We start from the raw sequence: 15,172 nt of genomic DNA on the forward strand, positions 1-15,172 counted from the left end.
GGCCTGTTATTGTGTGATCGTAGATAGCTTGCTGTTTTGCGTGTCAACTTTGCATTCACTTCACTATGGTCAGCCATGCTATTGTGTAAGAATTCTGTGGTTGGTTTTGCTATTGCGTGTCAGCCTTGCTATTGTATGTGCGTATTCTGCATTTATCTTTATTGCATGGCAGCCTTGCTATCATGTGAGTATTCTTCTGTCATATAGTGCATAGCTGAGCATGTATTGCAAATAGCGTGTTATGTTGGGATTAAATGCTGCCTAGACGAGTCAGACTGCTAGTGTCTGAATTCACTCTATTAAACTTGCCTAAGTTTTCCTTACGGGATTGTTGGTGAATTGCTCATTCCATCGGTATTGAGTACAAATGCACTCTTATGGCTGCGCAGCTTTGTAATCTTATAAGTGTCAAACTTCGAGAAGAGGAGATGGCACACCAGACTCCTCCCTCTGCCAGAACCAGGAGTAAATCCCCACTGAGGTTCCCGCAAGAGGAAAAAAGAACACATGAGCAAAACCACCAGTCTCACGGTATGGGGTTGTCTGAAGGTGAGTCGGTTTCATTGGAACTTGAGTTTGCAAAAATCAATCTTGAGCAGACTAGGGAACAACGGGCATATGCCAAGGAAGAGTTTGATAGAGAAGAAGAAAGACTGCAGTTTACTTAAGCTGTAAATGACTTTAGTTGGCAAAAAGTGGCACATTTGGTTCTCGTTTAGTTGAAGATGAGCCTGAATTATTTTTCGAAGCATTCGAAAACCAGGCTCGAGCCTTGAGGTGGCCTGAACAGCACTGGGCATCTTTGGTGCATACAAGATTGTTTGGTAAGGCACAGGAATTTACATTAGTGTTAAATGACACTGGTTTCAGTATTTATCAGGTGGCGATGACCACGGTTCTTGGTGCTTATTAATGTATTCCTGCCAAGTATAGAAAGGAATTCAAGCTAGGTAGACGACAGCTGGGTCAATCCTTTGTTGACTTTGTAAGACAGCAGACCAAAGCTTTTTCCATTTGGTACAAAACAAGTGGTGTCGCAAATTTCGATGAGTTGGTCCAGTTAATATTGGTGGACAACCTGCTGGAGTCTGTTGGACTAGAGATTTGAGTCTTTCTGCAGGATCACGTGTTGACCACTGCACTGGAGGCAGTCAGATTGGCCGATACTTTTGAAACCAACTGTTCCTTGTCTGAGCGGTCCCATCTCTCTTTTCAACATCCTGGCATCAGCAGAGACTGTCAACGAAAAGTTTCTGGTTGGAGAATGAAGTGCCGGCAGGAAGGAGAACAATGATGTCATCCAACTAAGTCACCTGGTGAGCCACGCTACTCAACTTATGGTCAACCTAATGAGCGACAAGCCACTCAACATGGTGTACCTTTACAACAGTATCCAAAGCACCACCAGCCACAACGTCAGCAAGGAGCTAACGTCAAAAATGTCCTTTGCTTTCACTGTAATAAATCAAACCACATCAGACCTAACTGCCCAAATAAACCCCAACCATTAGGGAAAATTTGTAATGTTATGTCCCTGAAAGAAATAGAGAAAGGGATTGCCCCTTATTACTGCAATAGTCAAATATCCCTTCAGGAAAATTCAAAGAAAACTAAAGTCAGAACCTTTAGGGATACTAGAGTATATTGCTCACTTATAAGAAAGGGAGTACCTCCCCTTTCTGAGCACACCTCATTACAATCCTCCGTTCTTTTAAAAGATTTTAGAGGAGCAGTGTTTTCTGTCCCCTTACATAAAATATACATCCAAAGTAGGTATTTCATTGGATATTTGAATGCAGGTGTACCTGATGGATTTCCTATGAAAGATGCCGTGTTATTACTGGGTAATAACATTACTACTAGTACGTGTCCAGAACCAGTAATGATTGATTCTTCTCCGATGCTGGCCATAACTCGGGCAAAATCCCAAGGGATCTCTGATGAGAATGCTAACCTAACCTCACTGCCAAAGCATTTAGGGAAGCATTAACTAACCTATCGATAATTCACAACTTATCCACTGCCTATCATTCTCAGTCCCAAGGCGCCTTGGAAAGATTCCGTCAGACGTTGAAAACCATGAAGAGAACTTTTTGAAAGTATTTTCCTACAGACTTGGATGAATCCTTACCTTTGTTGCTGCTTTCAATAAGGGAAACTGTGCAGGAGTCTACCAGGTATAGTCCGTTTGAGCTAATCTTTGGGCACAATGTACAAGGTCCTCTTCGGGTGCTCAAGGAAGGATGAATGGGAGAAGACGTCTGCTCAACACTCTACAGCCCTTCTTCAAGGTTGCAGGTGGCACGTCAGTTGGCTAAGGCTAACTTCAAGGCAGCTCAAAAAACGATGAGTGGTATTGCAGAAATTCAAAGTTTCGCTCTTTCCATCCAGGAGACAAGGTGTTGGTACAGGAACCTATGCCTGGCCACACCTTAAAAGCTAGATTTACGGGACCTATGCAAATTGTAAGACTCAAGTAACAAGTTTAACTGCGCTGCTACAATTTTACCTTGATGTCTTTTCGGATGTTCCGAAAAAAATGTACATTAGGATATCATGACAAAGATGTTGGAAACTCTAAATCTATTAAACTCTCCCCTTACAGAGCCAATCCTGAAAAACAGAGGCTACTTCAGCAGGAGGTGAATTTCTGTTAGAGCATGGGTTAGTGGAGGAGGAGTCTAGTCCACAGGCTTCACCGTGTATCCTTGTTAAGAAAGCTGATGGAGTTTTTCGAATGTGTACAGACTACCGTAAGGTGAATGAGGTCACAGTTGCAGATGCTTACCCTCTGCCACGTCTGGATGACGTAATAAACTTTGTGGGTAAGGCTATTTTTGTGTCCAAGTTAGACCTCCTGCCAGTTTTCTGTTCTCTTCACAAACTTTTTTTTATCGCATTTTATCTTACATTTATAATTTTTCAATTGTGGCTTTTTTTAATTTATTATTTTCTATGAATATAGGACACCCTAACTTAACCTAAGATAGAAATGTGCCAGAAACCGTATGTGAAGTGATTTAATAGATCGGAGGACGGGTTAGAGGTATAAATAGATTAGAGTAATTCTTAGTTGAGTAATATTGTTTAAGGAATATAGGTACATGTATGTTATAGAAATACTTAGTTTTTGAGATTTTCTTAGATATGTGATGGCTGTGAGTGTTAAATTTCAGGCTGCAGCCAAGGTATATTCCTAAGTATTTTCCCCTTGTCTTGAGTTTCTCTGTACAACATGTTTATTTTTATATTAAAGTTGACAATTTTAACTTTATTGCCGAACATGTAAGCTATTTTCATGTGGACAACAAGATCTAGTTTAAAACCCTAACGCTTCCCTCAATTGAACTATCGAAAAAACCCACACCTGCCCTGGATAAGCGAACCCCATCCCTGCATACATGTCATTTCTGCCAAAGAAGTGGTCCCAATTGTCAATGAATGGTACTACATTATTTTTAGTGTTTGTCCAGCAAACAATTTATACCAATTGCTCTGGGCAGCCATTCATTTCCATCACCCCTTCTTGTCAAAATGCCACATATAACAGGGTGCTTTCCCTTCTTCCTAATCTTGTCTATTGTTGTCCTATTCCTATCTAAATCCTCACTTCTACACTTGCCTACATTATTACCTCCAGCATTGAGGCAGATAATGAGATTGATCCCATTACTATTCATGATGTTGTCAAGCTGGATAAAAATATCCTCTATCACAGCCCCAGGAAAGAAAACCCTGTCTCCTGTCCTTCAAGCAGAATCCTCTATTCATGTACCTAATCTGACTGTTCCCAACAAGCACAATGTTCTTACCTTTCTTGGTGTTGTTCTTCATTATGTTGTTCCCAATAGTCGACTCACATTCGTAAGGTAGCACAAAGAGTGGGTTCGAAGTTTCCACAGCAGTCTCCTGGCTTTTTGTCATTTGCGCCTCTTCATCCATCCTCTTGACCCTCAGCCCAACCACTGTCCAGCTTCCTTTTTTGACCTGAGAATTCGCAACAAGAGGGTTACTACAAATCCTCTTATTTTCCTCAGTCAGTAATTGTATCTTGAGCCGAGCTACACTCAGCTCCTCCTTAAGCTGCTGGTAGAGTTGCTGGATAGAGGGCATCATTGGTTAAGCTTCACAGAGATCTCACAGAGTACATCTTCACACTAGCAAATCCACATCATCACCAACGTGGACTTTTTGATTTCAGCTGGGTCTCTACCATTAGGGACTGGGGTAATACATAAATGCTTAAGTATATTAAGGAAGGCTTTGGTTTTAAGATTTTTACTAATCCGAGTCACAGTGATAGGTGATAACACATGTACAGCTCACATATGTGTGAAAGGTGGAATACTCACTGTTTATAAGTGAATTTAATATAAGAACATAAGAAAGAGGGAGAACTGCAACAGGCCTACTGGAACATGTGATAGACGGTTTTGAAAATGGACAAGCTGAAGAACTGAGACACTTATGCAACATATGGGAATCTTTACTGAAGAAATGTTTTGGCACAAAGTAGTTTCAAGAGTTCAATACAAAGCAGGAAGGTATAAGGAGAGGAATAGTTTGAGGTAATCAGTCTCTCAGCTTGGAATCGATGTATTCAGTCCAACAGTCTTGTAGGAAGTACAGCATAGGGCCAGAGAAGTGGCTTATATACTGCAGTCAGGAGAGTCAAAGCAGGAGGAGGCGGGATCACAGTGTGACCATCTACTAATGTAGGTAGGTCTTCGTCCAAAGGTTGGACAAGCGTTGAAGAATTCTTTGTATCAAGATCCCATGATGTTGCAGCGTCTGACAGATGTGATAAATGAAAAACGACAAGTTGAAGAACTGAGACACTTCTGCAACATAAGGGAATCTTAATTGAAGAAACGTTTCGCCACACAATGGTTTCATCAGTCCAATACAAAACAGGAAGGTATGAGAAGAGGAGGAGTTTGAGGTAATCAGTCCCTCAGCCTGGAATCGATGTGGATGGTCCCAATGTGATCCCGCCTCCTCCTGCTTCGACTCTCCTCACGGCAGTATAAAAGCCACCTCTCTGGCCCTATGCTGTACTTCCTACAAGAGTGATGGACGGAACACATCGATTCCAGGCTGAGGGACTGATTACCTCAAACTCCTCCTGTCCTCATACCGTCCTGCTTTGTACTCGACTGATGAAGCCACTGTATGGCGAAACGTTTCTTCAATAAGATTACCATATGTTGCACAAGTGTCTCAATTCTTCTTCTGGAACATGTTAGGAAGATCCAAGTCACTCCTAAGAAGGAAGGGTCACCGCTGCAGAACAACTGACTCAAGCTAAGCAGGTCCACCTCATACCCTCCCACACCCACTCATGTACTTAAGAACAAAGGAATATAAGGAAGGTGGAACACTGCAGCAGGCCTACTGGCCCATACTAGGTGGGTCCTTCTAAAGTCCAAACCCACTAACAAAAATATTTACCTAGTACATTTTCAATGCTACTCAAGGTATAAGCTTTAATAACTCACTTAAATCCAACCCCTCTAACCTAAATTTGAAGCTGCCCAAGGTTCTAGCTTCAATAACTTGTAACTAGGCAAACTGTTCCACTCACCGACTAATCTATATTTTCAAACCAATACTATCCTATATCCTTTCTAAATCTAAACTTATCTAACCTATCTTTTAAAGCTACTCAATTTTTATATTCAGCAACTACTGGGGAGATTGTTGCAATCATCCATAACCCTGTTACCAAACCAATACTTTTCCTATATCCTTCCTAAATCTCATGTTTACTAATTTGAAACCACTGCTGCGAGTTCTGTCTTGGTTAGATATTTTTAACACTTTATTGACATCCTTTCATTTATTCCTATTTTCGACTTATACACCTCATTCAAATCCTCCCTAATTCTACACCATTCTAGAGTGTAGATTCAGTGCCCTCAGTCTATCCTCATAGGGAAGATTTCTGATACTTTTTCATTCTTCTCTGTACATTTTCCAGATCATTTATGTTCATTTTGTAATATGGTGACCAGGACTGTGCAGCTTAATCTAAATGAGGCCTTACCAACGATATACAGATACCTCTGTAAACATTTTTGGGGACGAGTAAAAGGAGGGAAGAGGAGTATAATTATGATGGAGTGAGGGAGGAGGAGAGTAGCAATGAAAGAGTGAGGGAGGAGTGTAGAGATGAAGAGTGAAGACAGAAAGTGTGTAGATAGTGAAAAATTTAGGGAGGAGTGTAGTGACGGTGAAGGAGTGAGGGAAGAGGAGCCTAGTGATGGTGAGGGCGTGAAGGAGGAATGAAGGAGGAGTGAAGGAGGAGTGAGGGAGGCTGCGGAAGTCGCTGTCCTGCCCTGGTAAACAACCATCACGTGGTACGTCCAAGGAAGACAAACATGGCGGTCCTGCTTCTCCTGCCATCATTATGATGCTGCTGTCTCTCTTGCCATCATCATGGCGCTGCTGTCTCCCTCCCTCCCTGCTTCCTTCTTCCCTCCCTGCTTCCTTCCTCCCTTATTGCTGCCTCTTCTGCCATCATCATGGCGCTGCAGCCTCTCCTGCCATCATCATGTTGCTGCCTCCCTCCTACCCTATGCCTCTCTTCCTTCCTACTGCCTCTCCTTACATCATAATGGCGCTACTGCCTCCCTCCTACCTGCTGCCGCCCTCCTTTGTTGATGCCTTTCTTGTCATCAATATGGCGCCGCTGCCTCCCTCTTCCTGCAATCATTATGGTGCTGTTGCCTCTCCAGCCATCACCATGGCGCTGCTGCCTCCATCCTCCCTGCTGCCTCCCTCTCTTCTTGATGCATCTCCTGTCATCATCATTGCGCTGCTGCCTCCCTCTCTCCCTGCTGCCTCCCTCCCTCCCTGCTGCCTCCCTCTCTTTTTCCTGCTTCCCTCTCTCCCTGCTGCCTCCCTCTCTTCCTGCTGTTTCTCCTACCATCATCAGAGCGCTCCTACCTCCCTCTCTCCCTTCTGTCTCTCCTACCATTATCAAGGCGCTGCTGCCTCCCTCCCTCCCTACTGCCTCTCCTAGGATCTTCAGGGCCCTGCTGACTCCCTCCCTGCTGCCTCTCCTACCGTCATCAGAGCGCTGCTGCCTCTCCTACCGTCATCAGAACGCTGCTGCCTCTCCTGCCATCAACAGCGCCTCTGTTGTTTAACACCTTACTTCCCTCCATCCCACTCCTCCATCAGCATGGCGCTGCTCTCTCCCTCCTTCCCTGTTGCCTCTACTGCCCTCAACAGGAAACTACTCGCTACCTTCCTGCATCCTTTTCTGTCATCAACAGAGAATTGTAGCTTCCCTTTCTCCTACAGTGCTGCCTTTCCTATTATCAGAACCTCTGGGCTAACTCCCTCTCACCTGCTACCTCACTCCCACCTACCGCCTCGCTCCCACCTACTGCCTCACTCCCACCTACTGCCTCACTCCCACCTACTGCCTCACTCCCACCTACTGCTCCATTCCCAACTACTGCCTCACTCCCACCCACTGCCTCACACCCACCTACTGTTTCACTTCTACCTACTGCCTTATTCCCACCTACTGCCTCACTCCCACATACTTCCTCACTCCCACCTACTGTCTCACTCCAATCTACTGCCTCATTCCCACATACTGCCTCACTCTCACCTGCTGTCTCACTCCCACCTACTTCTTCACTCCCACCTAGAGTCTCACTCCCACCTAGTGTCTCACTCCCACCTAGTGTCTCACTCCCACCTACTGTCTCACTCCCACCTACTGTCTCACTCCCACCTACTTGTCTCACTCCCACCTACTGTCTCAGTCACACCTACTGTCTCACTCGCACCTACTGTCTCACTCGCACCAACTGTCTCACTCCTACCTACTGTCTCACTCCCACCTACTGTCTCACTCGCGCCTACTGTCTCACTCCTACATACTGTCTCACTCCCACCTACTGTCTCGCTCCCACCTACTTCTTCACTCCCACCTACTGTATCCCACCTAGTGTCTTACTCCCACCTACTGTCTCACTCCCACTTACTGTCTCACTCCCACTTACTGTCTCACTCCCACCTACTGTCTCACTCCCACTTACTGTCTCACTCACACCTACTGTCTCACTAGCACCTACTGTCTCACTCGAACCTACTGTCTCACTCCTACCTACTGTCTCACTCCCACCTACTATCTCACTCGCATCTACTGTCTCACTCCTACCTACTGTCTCACTCCCACCTACTGTCTCACTCCCACCTACTGTCTCACTCCCACCTGCTGTCTCACTCCCACCTGCTGCCTCACTCCCACCTACTGTCTCACTCTCACCTACTGTCTCACTCCCACCTACTGTCTCACTCCTACCTACTGTCTAACTCCCACCTACTGTCTCACTCCCACCTTCAGTCTCATTTCTAGCTACTGTCTCACTCCCACCTACTGTCTCACTCCCACCTACTGTCTCACTCCCACCTACTGTCTTACTCCGACCTACTGTCTCACTCCCACCTACTGTCTCACTTCCACCTACTGTCTCACTCCTACATACTGTCTCACTCCCAACTACTGTCTCACTCCCACCTACTGTTTCACTCCCACCTACTGTCTCACTCCTACCTACTGTCTCACTCCCACCTACTGTCTCACTCCCACCTACTTCTTCACTCCCACCTACTGTCTCCCACCTAGTGTCTCACTCCCACCTACTGTCTCACTCCCACCTACTGTCTTACTCCCACCTACTGTCTCAGTCACACCTACTGTCTCACTCGCACCTACTGTCTCACTCGCACCTTCTGTCTCACCCCTACCTACTGTCTCACTCCCACCTACTGTTTCACTCCCACCTACTGTCTCACTCCTACCTACTGTCTCACTCCCACCTACTGTCTCACTCCCACCTACTTCTTCACTCCCACCTACTGTCTCCCAACAAGTGTCTCACTCCCACCTACTGTCTCACTTCCACCTACTGTCTCACTCCCACCTACTGTCTCACTCCCACCTACTGTCTCAATTCCACTTACTGTCTCACCCACACCTACTGTCTCACTAGCACCTACTGTCTCACTCGAACCTACTGTCTCACTCCTACCTGCTGTCTCACCCCCACCTACTATCTCACTCGCATCTACTGTCTCACTCCTACCTACTGTCTCACTTCCACCTACTGTTTCACTCCCACCTACTGTCTCACTCTAACCTACTGTCTCACTCCTGCCTACTGTCTCACTCCTACTTACTGTCTCACTCCCACCTACTGTCTCACTCCCTCCTACTCTCTCATTTCCAGCTACTGTCTCACTCACACCTACTGCCTCACTCCCACCTACTGTCTCACTCCCACCTACTGTCTCACTCCCACCTACTGTCTCACTCCTACCTACTGTCTCACTCCCACATACTGTCTCACTCCCACCTACTGTCTCACTCGTACATACTGCCTCACTCCCACCTACTGTCTCACTCCCACCTACTGTCTCACTCCTTCCTACTGTCTTACTCCCAAATATTGTCTCACTCCTGCCTACTGTCTAACTCTCACCTACTGTCTCACTCCCACCTACTGTATCACTCCCACATACTGTCTAACTCCTTCCTACTGTCTCACTCCCACCTACTGTGTCTCTCCAACCTTCTGTTTCACTCCTACCTACTGTCTCACTCCCACCTACTCTCTTACTTTCACCTACTGTCTCACTCCCACATACTGTCTCACTCCCACCTACTGTCTCACTCCCGCCTACTGTCTAACTCCTACCTACTGTCTCACTCCCACCTACTGTCTCTCTCCCACCTACTGTTTCACTCCTACCTACTGTCTCACTCCCACCTACTGTCTCACTTCCACCTACTGTCTCACTTCCACCTACTGTCTCACTCCCACCTACTGTCTCACTCCCACATACTGTCTCACTCCCGCCTACTGTCTCACTCCTACCTACTGTCTCACTCCCACCTACTGTCTCACTCCCACCTACTGTCATTTTTCCAGCTACTGTCTCACTCCCACCTACTGTCTCACTCCAACCTACTGTCTCACTCCCACCTACTGTCTTACTCCGACCTACTGTCTCACTCCCACCTACTCTCTCACTCCCACATACTGTCTCACTCCCACCTACTGTCTTACTCCTACATACTGCCTCACTCCCACCTACTGTCTCACTCTCACCTGCTGTCTCACTCCTTCCTACTGTCTCACTTCCACCTATTGTCTCACTCATGCCTACTGTCTCACTCTCACCTACTGTCTCACTCCCACCTACTGTATCACTCCCACCTACTGTCTAACCCCTTACTACTGTCTCACTCCCACCTACTCTCTTACTTTCACCTACTGTCTCACTCCCTCCTACTGTCTCACTCCCACCTACTGTCTCACTCCCGCCTACTGTCTAACTCCTACCTACTGTCTCACTCCCACCTACTGTCTCTCTCCCACCTACTGTTTCACTCCTACCTACTGTCTCACTCCCACCTACTGTCTCACTTCCACCTACTGTCTCACTTCCACCTACTGTCTCACTCCCACCTACTGTCTCACTCCCACCTTCTCTCTCACTCCCGCCTACTGTCTCACTCCTACCTACTGTCTCACTCCCACCTACTGTCTCACTCCAACCTACTGTCATTTTTCCAGCTACTGTCTCACTCCCACCTACTGTCTCACTCCAACCTACTGTCTCACTCCCACCTACTGTCTTACTCCGACCTACTGTCTCACTCCCACCTACTGTCTCACTCCCACCTACTGTCTCACTCCTACCTACTGTCTCACTCCCACATACTGTCTCACTCCCACCTACTGTCTTACTCCTACATACTGCCTCACTCCCACCTACTGTCTCACTCTCACCTGCTGTCTCACTCCTTCCTACTGTCTCATTTCCACCTATTGTCTCACTCATGCCTACTGTCTCACTCTCTCCTACTGTCTCACTCCCACCTACTGTATCACTCCCACCTACTGTCTAACTCCTTCCTACTGTCTCACTCCCACCTACTGTCTCTCTCCCACCTACTGTTTCACTCCTACCTACTGTCTCACTCCCACCTACTGTCTCACTTCCAATTACTGACTCACTCCAACCTACTGTCTCACTCCCACCTACTGTCTCACTCCCGCCTAATGTCTCACTCCCACCTAATGTCTCACTCCCACCTACTGTGTCACTCCCACCTACTGTATCACTCCCACCTACTGTCTAACTCCTTCCTACTGTCTCACTCCCACCTACTGTTTCATTCCTACCTACTGTCTCACTTCCTCCTGCTGTCTCACTTCCACCTACTGACTCACTCCAACCTACTGTCTCACTCCCACCTAATGTCTCACTCTCACCTGCTGTCTCACTCCTTCCTACTGTCTCACTTCCACCTATTGTCTCACTCCTGCCTACTGTCTCACTCTCACCTACTGTCTCACTCCCACCTACTGTATCACTCCCACCTACTGTCTAACTCCTTCCTACTGTCTCACTCCCACCTACTGTTTCGCTCCTACCTACTGTCTCACTCCCACCTACTGTCTCACTTCCACCTACTGACTCACTCCATCCTACTATCTCACTCCCACCTACTGTCTCACTCCCACCTAATGTCTCACTCCCACCTACTGTCTCACTCCCGCCTACTGTCTCACTCCCACCTACTGTCTCACTCCCACCTACTGTCTCACTCCCACCTACTGTCTCACTCCTACCTACTGTCTCACTCCCACCTACTGCCTAACTCCCACCTACTGTCTCACTCCTACCTACTGTTTCACTTCCACCTGCTGTCTCACTCCTACCTATTGTGTCACTCCCACCAACTATCTCACTCCCATCTACTGTCTCACTCCTACCTACTGTGTCACTCCCACCTACTGTCTCACTCCCACGTACTGTCTCACTCCCACCTACTGTCTCACTCCCACCTACTGTCTCACTCCCACCTACTGTCTCACTGCTACCTACTGTGTCACTCCCACCTACTGTCTCACTCCCACCTTCTGTCTCACTCCCACCTACTGCCTGACTCCCACCTACTGTCTCACTCCTACCTACTGTCTCACTCCCACCTGCTGTCTCACTCCTACCTATTGTGTCACTCCCACCAACTGTCTCACTCCCATCTACTGTCTCACTCCTACCTACTGTGTCACTCCCACCTACTGTCTCATTCCCACCAACTGTCTCACTCCCACCTACTGTCTCACTCCCACCTACTGTCTCACTCCCACCTACTGTCTCACTCCCTCCTACTGTCTCACTGCTACCTACTGTCTCACTCCCACCTACTGTCTCACTCCCACCTACTGTGTCACTCCCACCTACTGCCTCACTCCTACCTACTGTCTCACTCCCACCTACTGTCTCACTCCCACCTACTCTCTCACTCCCGCCTACTGTCTCACTCCCACCTACTGCCTCACTCCCACCTACTGTCTCACTCCCACCTTCTGTCTCACTCCCACCTACTGTCTCACTCCGACCTACTGTCTCACTCTCATCTACTGTCTCACCCACCTACTGTCTCTCCCACCTACTGTCTCACTCATCCACCTACTGTCTCACTCCCACCTACTGTCTCACTCCCACCTACTGTCTCACTCCCTCCTACTGTCTCACTCCCACCTACTGCGTCACTCCCACCTACTGTCTCACTCCCACCTACTGTCTCACTCCCACCTACTGCCTCACTCCCTGCTACTGTCTCACTCCCACCTTCTGCCTCACTACCATCTACTGTCTCACTCCCACCTACTGTCTCACTCGCACCTACTATCTCATTCCCACCTACTGTCTCATTTCCAGCTACTGTCTCACTCCCACCTACTGTCTCACTCCCACCTACTGTCTCACTCCCACCTACTAACTTACTCCGACCTACTGTCTCACTCCCACCTACTGTCTCACTCCCACCTACTGTCTCACTCCTACCTACTGTCTCACTCCCACATACTGTCTCACTCCCACCTACTGTCTCACTCCTACATACTGCCTCACTCCCACCTACTGTCTCACTCCCACCTACTGTCTCATTTCCAGCTACTGTCTCACTCCCACCTACTGTCTCACTCCCACCTACTGTCTCACTCCCACCTACTATCTTACTCCGACCTACTGTCTCACTCCCACCTACTGTCTCACTCCCACCTACTGTCTCACTCCTACCTACTGTCTCACTCCCACATACTGTCTCACTCCCACCTACTGTCTCACTCCTACATACTGCCTCACTCCCACCTACTGTCTCACTCCCAATTACTGTCTCACTCCCACCTACTGTGTCACTCCCACCTACTGCCTCACTCCCACCTTCTGTCTCACTCCCACCTACTGCCTCACTCCCACCTACTGCCTCCCACCTACTGCCTCACTCCCACCTACTGCCTCACTTCCTCCTACTGTCTCACTCCCACCTACTGCCTCACTCCCACCTTCTGTCTCACTCCCACCTACTGTCTCACTCCCACCTACTGCCTCACTCCCACCTTCTGTCTCACTCCCACCTACTGTCTCACTCCCACCTACTGCCTCACTCCCACCTACTGTCTCACTCCCACCTACTGCCTCACTCCCACCTTCTGTCTCACTCCCACCTACTGCCTCACTCCCACCTTCTGTCTCACTCCCACCTACTGCCTCACTCCCACCTTCTGTCTCACTCCCACCTACTGCCTCACTCCCACCTTCTGTCTCACTCCCACCTACTGCCTCACTCCCACCTTCTGTCTCACTCCCACCTACTGCCTCACTCCCACCTTCTGTCTCACTCCCACCTACTGCCTCACTCCCACCTTCTGTCTCACTCCCACCTTCTGTCTCACTCCCACCTCCTTTCTCACTCCCACCTACTGTCTCACTCCCACCTTCTGTCTCACTCCCTCCTACTGTCTCACTCCCACCTACTGCCTCACTCCCACCTTCTGTCTCACTCCCACCTTCTGTCTCACTCCCACCTACTGTCTCACTCCCACCTTCTGTCTCGCTCCCACCTACTGTCTCATTCCCACCTACTGCCTCACTCCCACCTTCTGTCTCACTCCCACCTCCTGTCTCACTCCCACCTTCTGTCTCACTCCCACCTACTGTCTCACTCCCATCTACTGCCTCACTCCCACCTACTGTCTCACTCCCACCTACTGTCTCACTCCCACCTCCTGTCTCACTCACACCTTCTGTCTCACTCCCACCTACTGTCTCACTCCCACCTACTGCCTCACTCCCACCTACTGTCTCACTCCCACCTACTGTCTCACTCCCACCTCCTGTCTCACTCCCACCTTCTGTCTCACTCCCACCTACTGCCTCACTCCCACCTTCTGTCTCACTCCCACCTACTGCCTCACTCCCACCTTCTGTCTCACTCCCACCTACTGCCTCACTCCCACCTACTGCCTCACTCCCACCTACTGCCTCACTCCCACCTTCTGTCTCACTCCCACCTACTGCCTCACTCCCACCTACTGTCTCACTCCCACCTACTGCCTCACTCCCACCTTCTGTCTCACTCCCACCTACTGTCTCACTCCCACCTACTGCCTCACTCCCACCTAATGTCTCACTCCCACCTACTGCCTCACTCCCACTTACTGTCTCACTCCCACCTACTGTCTCACTCCCACCTCCTGTCTCACTCCCACCTTCTGTCTCACTCCCACCTACTGCCTCACTCCCACCTTCTGTCTCACTCCCACCTACTGCCTCACTCCCACCTTCTGTCTCACTCCCACCTACTGCCTCACTCCCACCTACTGTCTCACTCCCACCTACTGCCTCACTCCCACCTACTGCCTCACTCCCACCTCCTGTCTCACTCCCACCTTCTGTCTCACTCCCACCTACTGTCTCACTCCCACCTACTGCCTCACTCCCACCTACTGCCTCACTCCCACCTTCTGTCTCACTCCCACCTACTGCCTCACTCCCACCTTCTGTCTCACTCCCACCTACTGTCTCACTCCCACCTACTGTCTCACTCCCACCTACTGCCTCACTCCCACATACTGCCTCACTCCCACCTTCTGTCTCACTCCCACCTACTGCCTCACTCCCACCTACTGTCTCACTCCCACCTTCTGTCTCACTCCCACCTACTGCCTCACTCCCACCTACTGACTCACTCCAACCTTCAGTCTCACTCCCACCTACTGCCTCACTCCCACCTACTGCCTCACTCCCACCTACTGCCTCACTCCCACCTTCTGTCTCACTCCCACCTACT

This window comes from Cherax quadricarinatus, chromosome 1 (assembly GCF_038502225.1).
Source record: "Cherax quadricarinatus isolate ZL_2023a chromosome 1, ASM3850222v1, whole genome shotgun sequence".
NCBI classification, from domain to species: domain Eukaryota; kingdom Metazoa; phylum Arthropoda; class Malacostraca; order Decapoda; family Parastacidae; genus Cherax; species Cherax quadricarinatus.